Raw genomic sequence first — 19,450 nt, 5'->3', positions numbered from 1 at the left:
AGCTTAACTAGCCTGCTCTGCAAGGGCATGGAAGGCAATATCAGGAACATTACGGACAGGGACATCGGCAACCTCAAAAAGCCTGAGCCCACACAGTGTGATATTGTCAAAGGGAGATCAGGCCTGATAAACCTGGTCAACTTCTTTGAAGTGGTAAACAAACACAAAGACAAGAGGAAGATGGTGAACAATGCCTACCTTCACCTAGCCCAATTATCTCACAGTAATCCCCAGGGAGCCAGGTTACATATGCCTACACAGCTAGGCATCAACTTGTATGTTACCAAATGGGTAGCTAACTGCCTCAATGATAATACCCACTCGGTCAAAGTAGTGGAACCCACCTCTAGTAGTAGAGTCTTCCAAAGCAGTGTACCCCAAGGATCGGTCTGGGGGCCTCTGCTGTTTGAGATATATGTACCTGAGGTACAGGACAAAAGCAGTGGTCTGTGGCTGACCAGGTTTACAGATGCTTGCAAGATGGCCACTGTCTTACATTCCCCTACTGATGTGAGCATCCCCCAAGAGGCCCTCACCCAATTAATGATGGGTGCAAGAAGCACTGTGGCAAACTGAATGCCAGGAGATGCATCATTCTCCCTGCTGTGGCAGATCAGGTCTGAAGTGACTTGTGCACCAAGGTTTGTAGGAACCTGACAGTTTCCCACTGTGTGGGCACCATTGTACGGAAGGCTGCCTACATAGCCCACCTCACAAATATGGGTATGTCATCCCAGAACCAGGAGGCCACAACATCCCAGTACTCCACCCTTTTTAGATGCATTACCAAGTACAATGGCTCCTTTGGCATGTACCATGCCAAGCAAATGCAGCACTTGCAGAGACCACAGTGGTTCCTGACCAGGCAAATCCAGCATCTGCAACACCTATTCTATACAGGTAGGCTGAAAGTCCTGTTCCTATACTCAGTCTCAAAAGCCATTTCTGAACCAGCCTTGATAGCATTTCTGCATATCTGTAAGGCAAACCCCACTCATGCATCATGCACGCAAGGCCCTCACCTGGTCTGTGACATGTATAGTACTTGTTGGCGGGATAGTGTAGTGTCCAACACAATACATTGTCTGTAAAATACACTCCCTCCCCATGTCTAGCAGAGTATGTGTATAGCCCTCTTGAAGAAGAAGCTGGATGACTGCATGGGAAATGGATGAGAAGCCCCTGGGAACCCGCGTGTGTCCCATCTGGACAGGGAAAATGGGTGCTGGCTTTGAAGGGACATGGGCAAAAGTCTGGGACAGGCTTATGAGGGCATCAGAGCCAATAGCCTGGTATCATCTTATGAGGCTATGCACCTAGTACTTTACATGTTTCCTGTATGTATTGCAGACTGTCCTGCAATTTTGTCTGAAATGAATCCCTGTGAGTCTGAACTGTGTATGTACTGCAGTGATAGTGTATAGTCCTGTTCCTTCATCAGTTATCATCACATATCATTACACCTTGTCATTGTGTATGGTCTGTATAGCAGTAAGTCAGCTCTTACAGTACATGCATATGCACTTGATGACACTGTATAGCTCACTCCAATAGCCTTGGCCTTGGCCACAATTACTATTCTGATACTAGGCCCATCATACAGTAGGATTTGTGACCTTTGTTGTGGGCCTTACAGTAGCAGTGAAAGAGATGATTTGGGGCAGACAGAAGCACCGTAAGGTCTGCCCTGAAGGGCCCATAGGTGTCACAGCTGTCCCAGACTGTACCAGGTGTGTGTGTGTGTGTGTGTGTGTGTGTGTGTGTGTGTGTGTGTGTGTGTGTGTGTGTGTGTGTGTGTGTGTGTGTATGTGTGTATCAGCAAACATAATACTGCAGGGTATTAATTTACATATGTTGTCTTCCCCTCACAGGTGAACACAGGGGTTGGTGTCCCTCCCCCTCACAACCTGATGTCAGTGTCTTAGCGAACTCCCATGATGATGGTGGTCATAGTGAGGCACAGGTTGGGTTGTTGGTGCCTGAATCTGTGCCATTGTTTGGTATTCCACTTTCACCCACCATGTCCCTGCACACAATCAGTATGCTCACACATACCCAGTATCCAGAAGCCATGAATAATGGACAGGTTAAGGGTGGGGACATGGAACAGGCTAGTGTGTTGAGTATTATGAGTGTAGACACCAGCCATGGCCAGAGAACAAGTGAGGCACACACAGGCAGATGGACAGTGGTGCTCGAAAGAGGACTGCTGATCATTAAGCCCCTGTCACAAGTGTCAAAGCAGGTTTCACCAGACACATGTTACAGTCCATTATGGAGGCACATGTTTTTACTGACTGCCACACCAGACAGATGCTCAGGATCATGAATGCAGCACTTCTTGCCATGTTTGACAACCTCCACGGCATTTGTGATGTCATACATCATCCTGCCAATGTCATGGATAGATAGTGGGGTGAGACATTGTCACTGCTCGACCGTGCAATGTCTATGCTGGAGCATGTGGTGGGAGTAGGCATTGGCCAGGTGGACGTAGGTCGTCAACATGATCAGCTGTGAGCCCATGTGGCCATGCACATTCACACTCCCATAGTGGCAGTAACAACAGCACTACTGAAAGGAGGGTGCTGTCCACACCATACTGGAGCAGGCCATAGGTGCATTGTCCTGGCCAGTCCCATCAGTGACATGGATCCAGCAGACAGCAGTCACCATCGGGGAGTAGTACTGCATCTGTCTTTGCGCCTGGCAGTGCCAGTGATACTCCTGGCAGAACCAGTTCCCACGTCCTTGCCGGGAGGTGGTGAACTGTACATCCTGCCATGTATGGTCCATGGCTGTCCAACATAGCCCTATGTTGGGCATTCACATGGCTTGATGGTGTGCAGACAAACACTCACACACATCCCTATTACAGGCCGGTCACCAGCAGACATGCACAGCTCCTCTGCACGGCCCAGTTGAACACCACCCCTCCAGACACACACACACACACACACACACACACACACACACACACACACACACACACACACACACACACATGAAGTCAGCCATATGGCCTAGTGTAGACCTCTGGCAATACAACACAACACCCTGTGCACGTGATGATACTTGTGCCACAACTCTGTTATCCATACCATCAATGCACGGACATGCTCATATGGGTCTGATGCACAGGGTGACTATAGTACAGTGTAGCAATGTCATGCTGTGTAAGGTGCTGTCTGCTGGCAATAGTTATGGGTAGACATCAAGGTGTATGTACCTTGTTAGCCATGATGCACTATTGCTGTTAGTACTGCTGACTGACTGTAGTGTCACATACTGTATTCTGGTTGTGTTCCAAGTGTCTGTGTGTCTGCTGGCTGTAGGCCTGCTGACAGTAGCAATGATGAGCAAGCTGGAGTGGAACCACAGTGACCTTTTCATAGCCAAGGTACAGCTGTATATGTACATGTTTACCAGGTGTGTTTACATGCAACAGTGTGTGAGGGGCAATTGTGGCAGACAGTGTGACCCTGCATACCCTTGACACAGCCACCTAGCCTTCATACATGTCACCTGGGTGTGCTGTAGGACCGCAGGCTCACACATACAGAGGAGGTTACTTGAGTACTGGCACTAGGTCCCTCACAAGCTTAGCCATTACTTTAACTGCAGCAGATTCAGCTATCAGCACCTGTTGCCCCTACCATTTCTGTCACATACACTTGACCATCATGCAGTTGATGAGGGTATGCCTGGTACTGTGTATGACAGATTTGGGGTATGTATTCCTGACACAGGTCAGCCTGTGCTAGTCTAACCTGACAATCAACAGGATATGTGTCTGCTATCTCATATGCATGTCTGGCCTCCCATGCTGGTAGTGCAGACAGAGTCATAGTCCTGTACATGGGGCAGCTGGAGAAGGGGGAGCACAGCCACTACCTGCACAGTCTTATGAATGAAAGCACTAGATACATGACACAGATAGCAGAGCAGTACTGTAGTGTGGCAGTGTCTGTCACTACTATTGCAGTGGGTGACAACTGCAGAGGCTCTTAGGACTGCCAATGGTAGGTTCAGAGGCCCTTAACATGTTAGCACCATCTGACACACACACACACACACACACACACACACACACACACACACACACACACACACACACACACACACACACACCGCTGCATGGGGACATCCATTGAAACACACATGCACATGGAAGTGACAGAGTAGATGACTTATCCATCTATTTATGTACAATACACAGTGATATGACCATTGCATGCACCACAGTGGATTGGTGTTAGAAACTGTGTAACTGTGCTTGTATGGCGGGTGACATCTGTATGGGATGACACTAGGTTGGCAATGGGGGAGTTCACAGGGTGTAAGAGGCACACAAAATGGTATATCTAACACATACACACACTAAAGACAGCCACAAGGGTTGTGCATACAGAAACACATACACAGTTGCCAATAGACATATTAGTAACCCTAAGTATCCACTTGTATGTACTATAGTGCTGCGTATACATGGCATGCTCCACATAGTTGATATGCCCGGGACCTAGCATGCAACCTTTTAGAGCAGGTAATCTTGGAAATGCCTTCATGGATGGTGGGATAACCCACTAGATATAGCAATTGGTCTTGTCTACTGCTTCTACAAACCTGCACAAGTGATAGATTGACAGACTTTGTATCAGCATGATGTGTCAGTCAGGTACAATGTCTGATGCTGGCATGTGTGTCATTACAGTAACTGTGACATATTTGGCAATGATATCACAGGAATACTCATTGTTAGGGGACACAGACTACATATGGGTTTTAAAAGTGTATATTCCATGCACAGCTGTACACATGACTGGTATGGGCTGTATAGTGTTACATGGTGCATGTGAGGCAGATGCCATTAACAGGCTCTTTAAAGTAATGTCATGGGTAGGGGGTCAACAGGCTTTAAAATGGTATAACCTAAACACACAACAGCCACAGGGAATATGCTTCACACACACTACTAGAGTTGCCAGTATTGAGATTAGAACATCTACCTATCTAATTATTTCCACTATAGTATTACACTGTTATTGTACACATCACAGAGTTTAGAGGGCTGACAAGTGTATACAGGTACATCTAAGGTGAATGACATCAGCAGACCTTGTAAAGTAGGGCAATGGGATGTGTACGGGGTGGTACATGCATGCAAAATGGTATAACCCACACCCTCTGTGGGTATGATTCTCACCCATTTATACACACACACACACACACACACACACACACACACACACACACACACACACACACACACACACACACACACATGATGTGTTTCTCACGCACAATATCACAGTTGCCAGTATTGAGTTTAGAACCCCTACCTATCTAGTTATGTGTACTACAGTGTTACACAGTTAGCACATGTGCCATGTAGCTTATAGGATTTAACAGTGTCGCCAGGTATGTCTAAGGTGAGTTACATCAAGAGCCCTTGTAAAGGATGGCAATAGGAAATGTACTGGGTAGGAAGGGCCTCAAAAGACATTACCCTACAAACATACACACTTAGAAATGCCGTCACACATGCACACATTTGCCACAACTGAGTGTAGAACCCCTGAATATCTAGTTATCTGTACTGTACTGTTACTTAGTTATTACACATGCCACAGAGCTTATAGGGCTGAGTGTTGTCTAAAGGTACTTCTAAGGGCAATGACATCAGCAGGACTGCTAAAGTAGGGCACTGGAAGCATTGTGGGTGGGAAAGTCTTCAAAATGCTTCATTCTACAAACATGCACACTGACAAATTCTTGTATATACACTTTTATACACACACACATACACACACACACACACACACACACACACACACACACACACACACACACACACACACATTTGCCAGACCTGAGTATAGAACCCCTGCCTATCTAGTTATTTGCACTATACTGTTACATAGTTATTGCACACACTGCTGAGCTTATATAGCTGAGAGCTGACCAAAGGTACTTCTGAGGGGAATGACATCAGCAGGACTGCTAAAGTAGGACACTAGGTAGTGCAGTGGCTGTGAATGGCCTAAAATTGTTTCATCTATGAAGAAACACACACACACACACACACACACACACACACACACACACACACACACACACACACACACACACACACACACACACACACACACACACACACACACACACTTGCTGGAACTGGGAACAGAAACCCTGCCTATCTAGTTATTTGTACTATACTGTTACATACTTATTGTATGTGCCACAGAGCTTATAGGGCTGAGGCTGTGTAAATGTACTTCTAAGGGGAATGACATCAGCAGGCTTGCTAAAGTGGGCACTGGGAAGTGTACTGTGTGGGCATGGCCTAAAACTGTTTCACCTACAAACAAACACACAGTTACACAATTACATTTGTCAGGACTGAGATTAGAACCCCTACCTATCTAGTTATTTGTACTGTAGTATTATGCAATTATCACATGTGCTACAAAGCTTTTACAGCTGATAGGTGTCCAATGCTACTTCTAATGTGAATGACAGCAGCAGATCTTGTGAAGTAGGGCAATGAGAAGTATACGGAGTGGGAACAGCCTCCTAATATTTAAACCTACAGACACACACACACACACACACACACACACACACACACACACACACACACACACACACACACACACACACACACAAAGGCAGGTGATGTTGTATTATAACTCCCACCTCAGTACTATTACACAATGGAGCTTGACTTCATGCTGGCATGTGCAACTGGTTGTGACTGGTATGTCACTGTCCGCAGCAGGACATCACTCTATACCATTCAGGGTATCCATGTGTATGACTCACTCTCTGTGTGTCCCCCTGTGTCTCTTTCCATATCACTGTCTGTCTCTCTCTTTCCCACGTCTATCTATGTGTATGCTTGACATATTGTTATCTGTTGCCCATATATATGTCTGTGTATCACATACAAAAGATGCAACTACATCACATATGGGCCACCTACAGCTAGCAGAGGATAATCCTGTCTGAAGGATGTATGTAGGGACAGTTAAGGTGTACCTAGTTGTCTGTATTTAAAGACATATATGCACACTAGAGTTACATAGTCCAATGTGGGTTCCAACATAGCCTGTGATTCTAAGTATAGGAGGATGGCCAGTGTGACCTTCTATAGTGAGAGTGGGACTTCATTCCAGAGATAGTTGTACTCCGGTCTGGGGTTCTGTGTGCTACAACCATACCTCTCAAAAGTAAACAGGATTTTCTACAGGTACTGGGTTTGATTTAGAAGACATTTTCTGACATATCTGAAGTCTGACACTGCAATGTATTTTGTCATTACCTAGTGACAGACATCCTGAGATCATCACAGTGCTTTATCAGAGGAATACAAGAGGTATGATGCACAGACCAATATTATGAGCCTGACTATATACATTCTTGCCCAAAAAGACCAGTTGAGAGGTGTGGCTACAGCCGGTTGACTGATGAAGCTATGTAAACAGTCCAGCAACTTGGTGTATACTGGCTGGGGATCTCCTGCTTGTGTGGTATTCTTCTTACCTGAAAAGTCATATCTTGGTGTGGCCATACCTCTCAATTGTATATTTTTTGGCAGATTGTCCAGGTGTTTGTCTAGAAGTTTTGTCCAGTCTACATAAACTTGTGTTTTTATGGCAATTTAGTTGCATATAATTGAAGACTGATGTTACAAAATGACAGACATTAGTGTTTCAGACTTTCATAACCTACAGACAATTCCTGCTAATGCAAAACCCCTTATTCTACCAACTCTCGCAGTGTGTAAGGGCAATATTTAAAATAGGTGCCTATCATTGTGCCTTTGTCTCACTTTTATTTATGACCTTGTCCAGATGTTTTGCTGTCAGAGGTTGGGAGGTATGAATGTGGGTACAAAATGCATTCTACTGTGCAGAAATGTCCATTGTATGTGTAGTATATTCCACATAGCACTGTGACTGCCAGGTATGTCAGTGGCAGAGCAGTACAGAGTAATGTGGTGAACTACTGACAGTTGTGTATAGGTTGATAGGTTACTATGATGTTAGTAGGGTATTGGCCCCGAAGCCCTTATAACCCATGCAGATGAGAGTGTAGCTCATGTTACAACATGTCATCACACAGAGCCCTTGTCCGGCAGGGACACAGGTGGGATCACAGGACTGTATTTCATGTTTCCCATGCACTTATACAGGGAGCACATCACTAGGGGCATTGAGGCACTTGGCTTGCTGTTGACAGAGAATGTATTCCACAGATGAGGGAGTGTGTGATACACGTATCTGTCACACCAACAAGCCGTACTGATATCACAGCCCAGGTTGATGCTGCACCTACAGGTTGATGGAGTGGGCCTTGAGTTCCAGATGTGCAACAGTCCCATCAGGGCAGGGTCTGCATTGCTTTGTATGCCATACAGGGGTCACTTCAGCAGAGTCTGTATGGAATGGGATAGAGGGCAGTGCTGTTAGCCTATCTGTGTAGGGTAGGTGTTTAGGGTTTGTGTTAAGGCTTTAATGTTTGCAAGACCCTGGTGTGTGGAGTCTACATGGTCTGTGGTGTGTAGGTTTGTGGAGTTCTCATGTGATTTTGCCTCTGAGGTGTCCATTGTGTGGTTTTGTTTTGTTGTGGACCTCAACTTACATGTGTGTCTGTGTTGTGTATTTGCAGGTGATGTTTACTGACTCCTTACACTGCATGGCACCTATGTTACTACACAATCTGTTATGGTGTGCGCATTCTACATTTGTTTGGCCAGTGGTTCCCCTTCCCCTTATGTGCATCTCTTTGTCTTTCTGTAGTCCAGTCACAGGCTTTGGCCACAGTGGCTGCTGTTATGTATTTGTAATTCTGATGTAGGTGGGGTACATGCTGTTATATTGCACACAGGGTTGTGGACTTCATACCTCTGAGTGCACCTATGTAGCAGGTTGCCCATCATTGCACCACTCCATTTGCTGTGGTCCTTAGATGGTTTGTGTTGCTATATGTTATTATGAGGCTACATGTGGGCCAAGCAGTCATACCATCACAAACTGACATTCGGACAGACCTAAATATGACAGTCAGACAAAGGTCCACATATGGCGACAGGCTGTTAATAATGTCCTGTCAAACATAGACAGTTGCAAGACCAGTTTGCTAATTGCTTTTCTGTCTTATGGGTTTGACGTCTACTTCCCCACTGTCTGCCATTGCAGTTTTGACAAGACCCTTTCTTGTTTTGCTAATAGTTGGCAGGCAAATACAATGTTAGGACAAGCAGAACAGATATACAAGGGATACTTGTGCTCCTTCTGTGACAACCTGTGTCATTCCAGGGGTATGGCTGTTGGCCAGTGACATGTTGTCAGTGCTGACACAGAAAGGTTGCACCCTTTTATACACTGGCAATACACTGACCTTCAGGTACCTGCTGTCCTACTAGGCACCATACCTCTCAACTTCTGAGAGCCAGACATCTGGACAAAGCCATAAGTAATTGGGGTCAGAGGCCTAAATATAGGGACCATTTTTAAGTATTGGTCTTACAGACCTAGGAAGGTGATTCAATAACAGGTTTTGGATTAGCATGCATGTTTGACACTACAATCTGTCATTATTTTCTGAACTTAGTCTTATGTGATTTTCCAGTGAATTGCCAGACAACCACTATTTCATGTTATACAGACCACAATTATGATGCAAACCTCTGGACATTCTGCAATAGGTCTGTACAGTTGAGAGGTATCTTAGGCACTGTGTAGGTTACTGTGACCTGTGTACTGTCCATATGTGTGGCCCCCTGTTCACGACCTGTACAACTTTCCTGCATTAACAGATATTGACATCTGGACAGTGTGTACAACTCCTACCATAGGTGTACCTGACATGCAGAATAGTTGGCACTGCAGTTCTTGGAGCACAGCATTGTCAAAGACAGCACTGTACCTAGGCCACTATGACGCAACAGCTGGGAGTAAGTGCTGGCCACATCCTGACAGTATTAAAAACATACATACATAGCTCATTGACCCCTGCATATTGTGGACATGCAACAAGTTACCATGTTGGTTGGGACAGCCCTGGCAATGTGTGCTCTGCTGCTATTTCCCTGCAAACATACATGTTACTGCATTTCTATGGGAATATGGGTGTGGGAGGGGGTATACCTGTCAACTGTACACATTTGAACAGACTGTGCTGATATTTGCTTTACATTGTCAGCATTATCCTCTTCACTGCCCTCAGCCTCTAGCACATACTGATGTATCAAAGTGACAGCAGCCCCTAACATTTTGCTGGTTAAAATTCCCCTGAGTGTGTACTGAAAGGTGTTTGCACAGTTTATACTGTTGTGCTGCAGATGCTGCCTGTATGATTGGCTGACTAGGTTACATTCCACCTGCCAGCTATATTATTTGTACTTGATTGCTTTTATTCTGTTTTTTTTTCCCTTCCCATTTCCACCCCTTTTTAAGCCCCACGGCGTGCCGTGCAAACCCGCTGCCCAAATGTAAACAGTTCTGCTATTTCTGGGTTTTTTGTTTTGTTTTATTTAAGAGCCACTGCATGCAGTGCAAACCTATTTAGCTGAAGTAAACACTTTTAAGCAGAAATGGCCCTCCCTTGGATGCGAACATGCTCCTCATTTCATGGAATAAGTAAATACAGTCACAGACACACCCTCTGCTTAGTTGTGCTTAGCTAAGCTCAAATGGAAGCTTTGGAGATCCAGTGTGCTTATACCATGCATGACACACACCCTTTTCATGTCAGCTGCTTCTCCTACTTACACCATTGCCTTAATAGCTCCTACATGGTTTGCTGCAGCCAAACAATGGTCTCCCATTTTGTGATTCGGTAACTTTTGCTAATTTGCATACCCCACTGCCTTAGTCCTTTGTTACGCCACTACACCAGAGCCTTTCACTTTAGCAACCAGTGTTACCTGTTATTGTTTTGATTCTGCATGCTACCCACTATAATGGCAAAATGCAGATTTCACTTAAAATTGTCTTTTCAGATTTTTTTAAAATGTTCGACACGATCTCATTTGCGTGCCGCTGCTCTACACTTAATTGGCCAAAATCGGCCAAAAAAATAAACTTTGATTTTTATAATTTTGCAACTCTTTTCCATGCCAATGGCCACATTTTTGGCCATTGGCATCCCTAATGATTATTATACATGCTTTACTTTGACCTGTCATGCCCCTGTTTTGATTTTTGCACAAATGTACATGGTCAGTAACCAAATATATTTCTGCAACAGACACTGCTCTGGCATGGATGCCTGCCTGCTTACTGAATTGCTAATTCACCTCATTTGCATGGTTTTCACCAGCAAATGAGGTAATTAGCATTAGTCAGTGGTGTCCATGCCAGAATAGTGCTAGCAGGCTCGTGCATGCCCCCAGACTTGTTTACTGAATCGCTCGGTAGCCATATTCCATGCAGAAGCTGCTGCACTATTCTGGCACTGGTAATCCCTTTATTGAATACCGGGGATAGTCAATATTCTGATGTAAAACTTTTTTCCAGATGTGCTACATATTCAAAATCTTGAACAGCAAGTTTCTTATGGATTCTACTCATGACTGCTTCTGCATTCATTCTGTCATCAAGACGTCTTGGTGTATTTTAAGTTTTTTTTTTGTTTGTTTTCTTTCTTTTATTTAGAAGTTTTAATGAAACATTCTCTAATGTAATTAAGTAATTTCTTAACATGTACAATTTGTTGTAGGCGAGGAGATACAAGAATCTACTTTAAATGGTCCATACAATTTCACAGTCTTATAATATAACAATATAATAATACCTATATATTATATAGTTCACCTGGGAGCTTTGCCATTTGGAGGCCAAAGTATGGACTATGACTACTACTGGCTGCAACATGTCTATTTGACATGTATTTTATGTTTTGAATCAAAACACTGAAGAATGTGAAAGTTATAAATATGATTTTAAGGAGCTGAATTTGCCCTTTAGCTTTGGTATCTGCAAAGCCAATTAATGACAAGGTCTGGGATGGAGTGATTATTTATAATGTACTTGTGACTAGTTGCTTCTGTGATTACTTGGCTGAATCATTTATCATTAAGGTATCCTGTGATCTCATTTTTATGTAGGCCCAGGAGGTTAACACTGATGTCACTGAGTATAAATATGCTAGATTTCATGGAGATGTTAGAAATAGTTGTTCCTTTAATAAATGGAACTGATTGTGAAATTAGAGGGGGGGAAACTAGAGATATTATGATAGATGAGAATTTATTTCAAATTTTCAAAATAAGATCTGCAATAAGAAGGATGTGAGCAAACAGTCTACAATTCTATGATTTCCCACTACCTAACAAAAAGCACTGGGAAATAAATAGGACTAAAGCATCTGAAAAGCTTTCTCTGCTGTCCACAGTCTTCCACAATGGTTGGTACACAATCAACTACTTTTCAGTTTTCATTACTGAATTATGGAAACACTGCCATGTAATATACCTGTCATGGGCATTCAGAAGTCATGTAGCTGAGTGCATATGTCTTTAAGGGGTCATTTGCATATATCTCACAGGCTTCTATTACAGGGGGTTTAAGATATCACAAATGTGTTTTTTTTCCGGAGCTTTTCTCCCTGGCCTCCACTGAAAATGGTCTCTTCTTGGCCCAGTGGACTATCCCGGTAAACAAATGCCAATAAATAAATAACCTGAAGGTCCTCATCCAGTAGCTTTCTGATGGACCTACTTTCTTGGCTTAGTAATTCCAGCCTTGTTTCCAGTAGGAAGACAACAAAAGCCCCGTTTTTCCTAAGACTATATGAGCAGCAACTCTCAACTTAGAATCAATGTCACATATAAAACTGCTATCTGTATGAATCAAGACTACAAGTATAAGCTTAATTACTTTTGCCTGCAAATAGTGAGTTAATTCAGTCTTATGCTTATGTTACATATGGTTTGGTTATAATCATTGTTACTTTCGCGTTTCCCTCTGTCATGGCCTATCACGTATAGCAGGAGTATGTTCCTACATGCATTCTAACACTTGACATACTTTAGAACTGTTCACATATTTCATTTCAGATCTATAGCAGCAAAGAAACTCTCAGTCATGTTTATGTATCAGCCATGTTTCAAGTGTTTGGACTACCTGACTGCTACCATTTCACCTTACCAAAATCTGATATCAACTGAGGTTTTGCAAAGCCTTGTTGGTGTACTGCTCTTACTGAAACACCACATTGGTTGTTTCTTATCTTTTTATCCTCTGTCATTTTTACCCTGCATGTTTTTTTTTTTTCTCGTCTGTTTAACTAGATAAATATTATTATATGATATTTATGAAAGTTACTTTTCAATCAATGACTTTCTTGCCAGAAATTTAAAGAGTACATCTGCCTCAGTATCCCTTTATTCCACTCCCCACTTCACAGGCACACCAATACCTTCTGTGGAACACTGCTGTCTTCCATTTCATATAATGAGCTATGTAAGAATTAGACTCATCTTCCCTGCATTTGCAGGAAAAATAAATTACAGTTCTGTTACTTTTACTTGTTCTTTAATAGGAATCATTTAGAGTCCCTGAGAGAGATTTGTATAAATAACTACTTAAAGTATAACAGACATGTCAGTGGTGCTAGTTCATTGTTTGGTGTTCATTAAGTGGGTCTCCATGACATGTAGAACCACTAACAATGGGAACTGGAAGAATATGGTAATGAATGCATAAAGAGTCGAAGTACATGCAAATTGACCATTATAATATGGTGGACCTCTTCAGGAAGCTCAGTGTAGGCTTTTGCCATGTACACCAAAATCTTTTGGTATACAGACACGATTGCACTTAGTAAAAAAAAACGCGTTAGGAGCTGCTGCTGCTGCTATTATTGTGCTGTATGTGCAACAGGCTTTAAATTAGGGTGCTACTGCTGCTGATAGCAGACTCAGGCAAGAAAAAGAAGGGTGTTTAGAGCCAGTTTGACAAATCATGGCCTGCAAGGACAGGGAAACACTGGAGAAAGTATGCAGCCTCTGCCATCCCCACCTCAGGCTATAGAGAAATTGTGGAGAACCCATCCCAGTGGAAACAAAGGTATGTTTAGCATTATGCATATAAGCTAATGATACCTTCCAGAGACCCACATGGATATGTTAAGGGTGTCACAGGCAACAGCCTCTAGAATATTACATCAGTTCTTAAATGCAAATCTACTACATGCAAGCTAGCATATTTGTTTTCCATGAACACCACAAGAGACAGCAAGAACCATGCAGGAATTTATACAATAGAACACTGAAGTTTTGGGGGCCATAGATTGCACACACATAGAAATAACAGCCCCACATATGGAACAGGGAAGGAGGTGCAGCAACAGAAAAGGTTTCTACTCTATAAACTGTCAGGTTGTCTGTAATGCCCAAGGGATCATCTACAATGTCTGTGCAGGTAGCGCAGGCAGTTTCCATGACTCACACATATAGCACACTTGTGAGCTGTACACCAGGTTTGCAACGGGTGACATCCTTCAAGGACATCTAGTAGGGGATGCAGGTCATGCACTGGATCCCTAACTCATGACACACATGAAAAACCCAAACAACCCAGGTGAACAAAGATACAATAAGGCTCACTCTCAAACTAGGAAAATCATAAAATGTGTGTTTGCTTTGCTTAAATCAGGGTTCTGGTGTCTAGATATACATAAGGAGGTACACTGCAGTACAACACAGGCATTTGTGCTGAAATACAGTCTGTGCCATGTTACGCAATATAATTCTCAGGAAACAGCTTCAACAGGGACACCAAGTGCAGGACCACAAGCAGGGCCAAATGCAGCAGTAGCAGTAGCAGTAGTAGGTACAGACGAGGAGTCTGAAGTAGGACCACCAGCTGAAAATGGTGCTGGCAGATGGAGGCATGCACAGTTTGCCCTGGTTCTGGCTAACAGGCAAAGGATAAGATACACAATCACTACTTAGCACAAAGCCTAAGATCCCACACACAAACACATAGCAAAACTGATGCATTGCAAACACTACAACCTTTACTTAACCATGTAATGGTTGTGTTCTGATAACATTAGACAGGCGCAATCCCCAAACACATAGGTTCATAGGTTCATAGGTTCATACTAGGCTATCTGCCCTAGGGCATTTATAAGCCTAGCCAGAGTGTATTTGGCTTTCGCCACACATTTTAAATTAATTTTGCTATGCCCTTTTTCGAGGTTAGTATACTATGCCTCTGTCTAACAGTGACACAGAAGTGATACCCGGGGTAAACCTATGATCTCCCATCCACTCATCAAGATTCCTCTTGAAGAGAATCAGTGAGGGACTCTGCCTAACCTGGACTGGGATTTTATTCCAGAATGAAGGGAGCCTCTGGGTTATGAATCTGTCCCTCCAGCATGTCCTATTTATTTCAGTGCTGAGGTTCAAGTCTCTTGAGCGCGTAGCTCAATGGGATTTGGATTTTTTGAGGTGCAGCATGTCCATTAATTCCGGGCTGGACATGGCTTTATACGTCAGGCACAGATCGCCTCTGAGCAGGCGGTATGCCACTGAGTAGAGCTGGCGTTTCTTTAACCGGGCAGCATATGGCATCTGTTTGAGCCCTTTGATCCTCTTGGTGAGGTACTTTTGGGGTCTTTCCAGTTGCTGCAGGTGTCTGGTAAGGTACATCCCAAAATGGGCATTGTACTCATTGTACATAATTGTTACCTACAACAATGACAAGGTAAGTGTGGAATCTGTGATGAAAACAGTTATACAACTGATTACTCTCATGAGGAAATATTTATATAACTCTGATCAAAGCCTTTTGTCTGATGTGTACAGTTATGTCAGTAATATCTCCTCTGAAAGATCTTTGCAACATAACAGGTGTATGTTAGAAGCAATAGTTTGCATAAAGCATTTCAATTGACCACATTCCATAAGACATGGAACAGGTCAGTTGTATCCTCATTTGCATGACTATGACAAGAAGCAAGACTAAAGTACCTAATGCTTCCAATGCTGTAATGGCAATAGGTTCATAGGGTCATTGGAGGTTACTAGGCTATTGGCCCTAGGGCCTTTATAAGCCTAGCCATGTCATACCCTTGTTCCCTTATTGATCAAGTTGTATGGTCTATATTTGCAGAGTGAGTCTATGATTAACACTGAATGCCCTTATACAAGATGGACATAGGTGACACCTTCAGGGTAAATTTATGGTCTCCCATCCAGTTGTCTAATCCACGCTTAAATAGAGTCTTTGAGGATCTCTGTTTTACGTGAGTTGGGAATTTGCACCAGAGGACTGGCAATCTCTAGGAGATATATCTGTCTCTCCAGCATGTCCTGTAAATGTTACAGGCTAGGTTAAAATCCCTAGAGTGAGTGAATCTTGCCCCATTTGACTTGTGGATGTGGAGCATTTCCATTAGGGCAATGTCTGAGACTGCTCTGTAGTCCAGGCACAAGTCACCTCTCAGTAGCCTATAATATACAGAGCACAGTGACTGGCCTTTCAGTCTGTCCATGTAGGTCATATGTTAAAGGCCCTGAATTTTCTTGGTGAGAAACCTCTGAGGTCTCTTCAGCTGTTACAGGTGTCAGGTGAGGTACATACAGAAAGGAGTGCTCTACTCTATTAGTGATCTGATGAGGGATGAGTAGAAGGGAGTTATAACATCCTTAGCTCTGGATGTCATGTCTTTACTTATGAGATGTGCAACATAGAAGGCCTTCCCTACCAATGTGGACACATGATGATCGAAGTTAAGATTGCTATCAACCTGAGTTCCAATATCTCTCACCACAGGGTTTGAGCTAAGGGGGTATTGTTAATATTGTAATTTGCAGGGTAGTCCCCTTTGCTAAAAGGGGTGATGATAATGCATTTTTTGGGTTTAGTTTAAGTCTGTGGCTTTGGCACCATCATTTGTCTGTGTAAGCCCTTTTTGTAGTATGTCAACATCATTGGGGGACTCAATGATTGCATGCAGTTTACAATCACTGGCAAACTTGGTAAGCCACAGGCCATCTATTTTCATCTTGACTTCTGAGAAATAGATTCCAAACAGTAGGGGGCCCAGCTTAGATCCTTGTGTGCACCACTGGTAACTGGTCTGCTGGTAGAGGTGGAATCCCCAAGTTTGACTGGATGCATTCTGTTGGTGAGACAGTTCACTACCCATCTAGTAATGTATGGGGTTAATTACCAGCTGGGTGAGCTTCTCAATGATGCCTGAGTGGGGAATTGTGTCAAAAGTCTTGGCTAAGTCAATATAGGCTCTGTTTACTGTTTTGCCTTCATCCAGAGCTTTGGTGACATTCTCAAAGATGTCCACCAGGTATAATAGGCATAATCTTCCCTTGATGATACCAAAGTGGGTCAGGTCAAGAGTTTGAAGGTCACCAATGTCTTTTTTGATAAAGTCCATGATGATTGTTTCCATGGTCTTGCAGATAAGCCTGATTAGGCTTATGGGTCTATAGTTCCTAGGGTTGGTTGATGGACCCCTTCTGTGCAAGGGAATTACTGTTATTGTTTTCCACTCTGCTGGGACAAAGTCAGCACTTAGACTGTGGTTGAAGACAGTGCCAAGTAGTTCCACTAGGTCCTGTTTTAGACCATTTACTAAGCAGCCTGCAATGTTATTTGGTCACACAGAGGCTGTGTTTCTAGCCATGGAGAGTGCAGTTATGACTTACTCTTTGGAGATACTAGGTAGAGGACTGGTGACAGATATGCTTTGGGGTATGTCTGGTGGGGATGGGGCGAGAAGTTTGCACCAGCTCTGTCGGCAGGTTGGTGATAACTTCACGGCCAGTATGAGTGGTACTGTCCACTATTAGATTTCTGGCATAGCTAAAAATGCCAATACTAACTGAAATACGATGTGGCACAACAATATAGCAGTAAGCCAGTCACAGATTAGGAGGAAGAAGAAATCAATGACTTTAGCTCTGCAATACATATTGATAAATCCAATCTTGTGAGTAAGCAAATATCGACCATCCATTGTGTGCATCAGACTGATATGCAACCCTAAGTCACAAAGACATGTGCAGAGACAGGGCACAGTCATCATCATTTGCACAGGGTTGGAGGGCAAGGCTGACACCAAAGAAGTGAGCTTGTGCAAATAAGGAGCATATGCATATTTCATAGTATACAGTGCTCAGGGCCAGTAACAACAGATGTATAGCACTCAGCGGTACTGTTTAGATAGTTTGCATGTGTGTAAAGTGGTATCGGCAAGTGATTTTATTTGTGTGTGTGTGTGTATGTGTGTGTGTGTGTGTGTGTGTGTGTGTGTGTGTGTGTGTGTGTGTGTGTGTGTCTATATGAACACAATCAAGCATTGTGTTAGCACTACATTGTGGCATCATGGACAGGTGTAAGCTGTGAATGGCAAACTACTCAGTTCAGCGTTGTCATCCCTGAACACAAGAACCACCTCTGCCATGAATTGCATGGGTACTTCTTCCATAGCTCTGGCTAGAGATTAGGGTGCTATCTGAGCATGGGCAATGTCCACTGGATGAGCTCACATCAGGACTATGTCCAGAACCATGATCCTATGGGCTACTATGTCTGGGTGTGGATGCTGCAATCAATGATGGAGCAATGGATGTAGTGCCAGGGTGAGGGGGGGGGTTGCCCCATCACAACTGCTAACACCAGAAGATGTAGAGGCTCTCAGGCCACATGGATTCATTTCCTCCCACAAATGATATTCCATTACAAGAACTGTCCGATCCAGTGTGTTGTTCATCCTGTCTAAGTAGTTGCCCACATGATTCAGGAAGTCAGTCACGTCAAAATGCATAACATTCAGTAGTCGCACTACCTCTTCCAAGGCCCTAGTGAAACATGCCTATGCCTCCACTATGACCCTACACATTCATCTGGTGGCACCTAATAACACACCAGCTTCAGGAGGAGAGTGGATAGTAGGCCTCCTTTGCGAACCCCTACCAACTCTCTTGTGTGGCACCACATCCTCACAATGCCTACCGGGAGAGGCAACGCGCTCTGCATCTGGAGTGACCACACTAGCCAGATCAATTGTGTCAACCTCAAACTGTTTTATATCAGCGGTCTCTGTGATCAGAGTATGCATAGGCATACTGACTGTGTTGAAACATAGGCAGGGGATATGGGAAGTCACACCCTCAATGTCAGACTGACCCTCTGCACCACCAGACTGTGCCTGTTTATCACCACCATCATCATCAGATGCTACCGATACTCAACATCAGGTGGTACAAGCTCCACAGCACTCTGAGGACCTCCTATAATAATGAGTATTAAACACAACAAACAGAAGAAGGGAGAATAAAATTGATCACATAGTTTCCTTGTAATAAAGGTATGTTAAACTTTATATCAGATGCTAAAACTAAAAAAAATGTACTGTCATATAGACCTAAATCTACCTTATTTACAGTATTATCAGTAAACTGATA

This window comes from Protopterus annectens, chromosome 2.part2 (genome assembly GCF_019279795.1).
Source record: "Protopterus annectens isolate FY-2018-M chromosome 2.part2, PAN1.0, whole genome shotgun sequence".
NCBI lineage: Eukaryota > Metazoa > Chordata > Ceratodontiformes > Protopteridae > Protopterus > Protopterus annectens.
Note: the sequence above shows the minus strand (reverse complement) of the source record.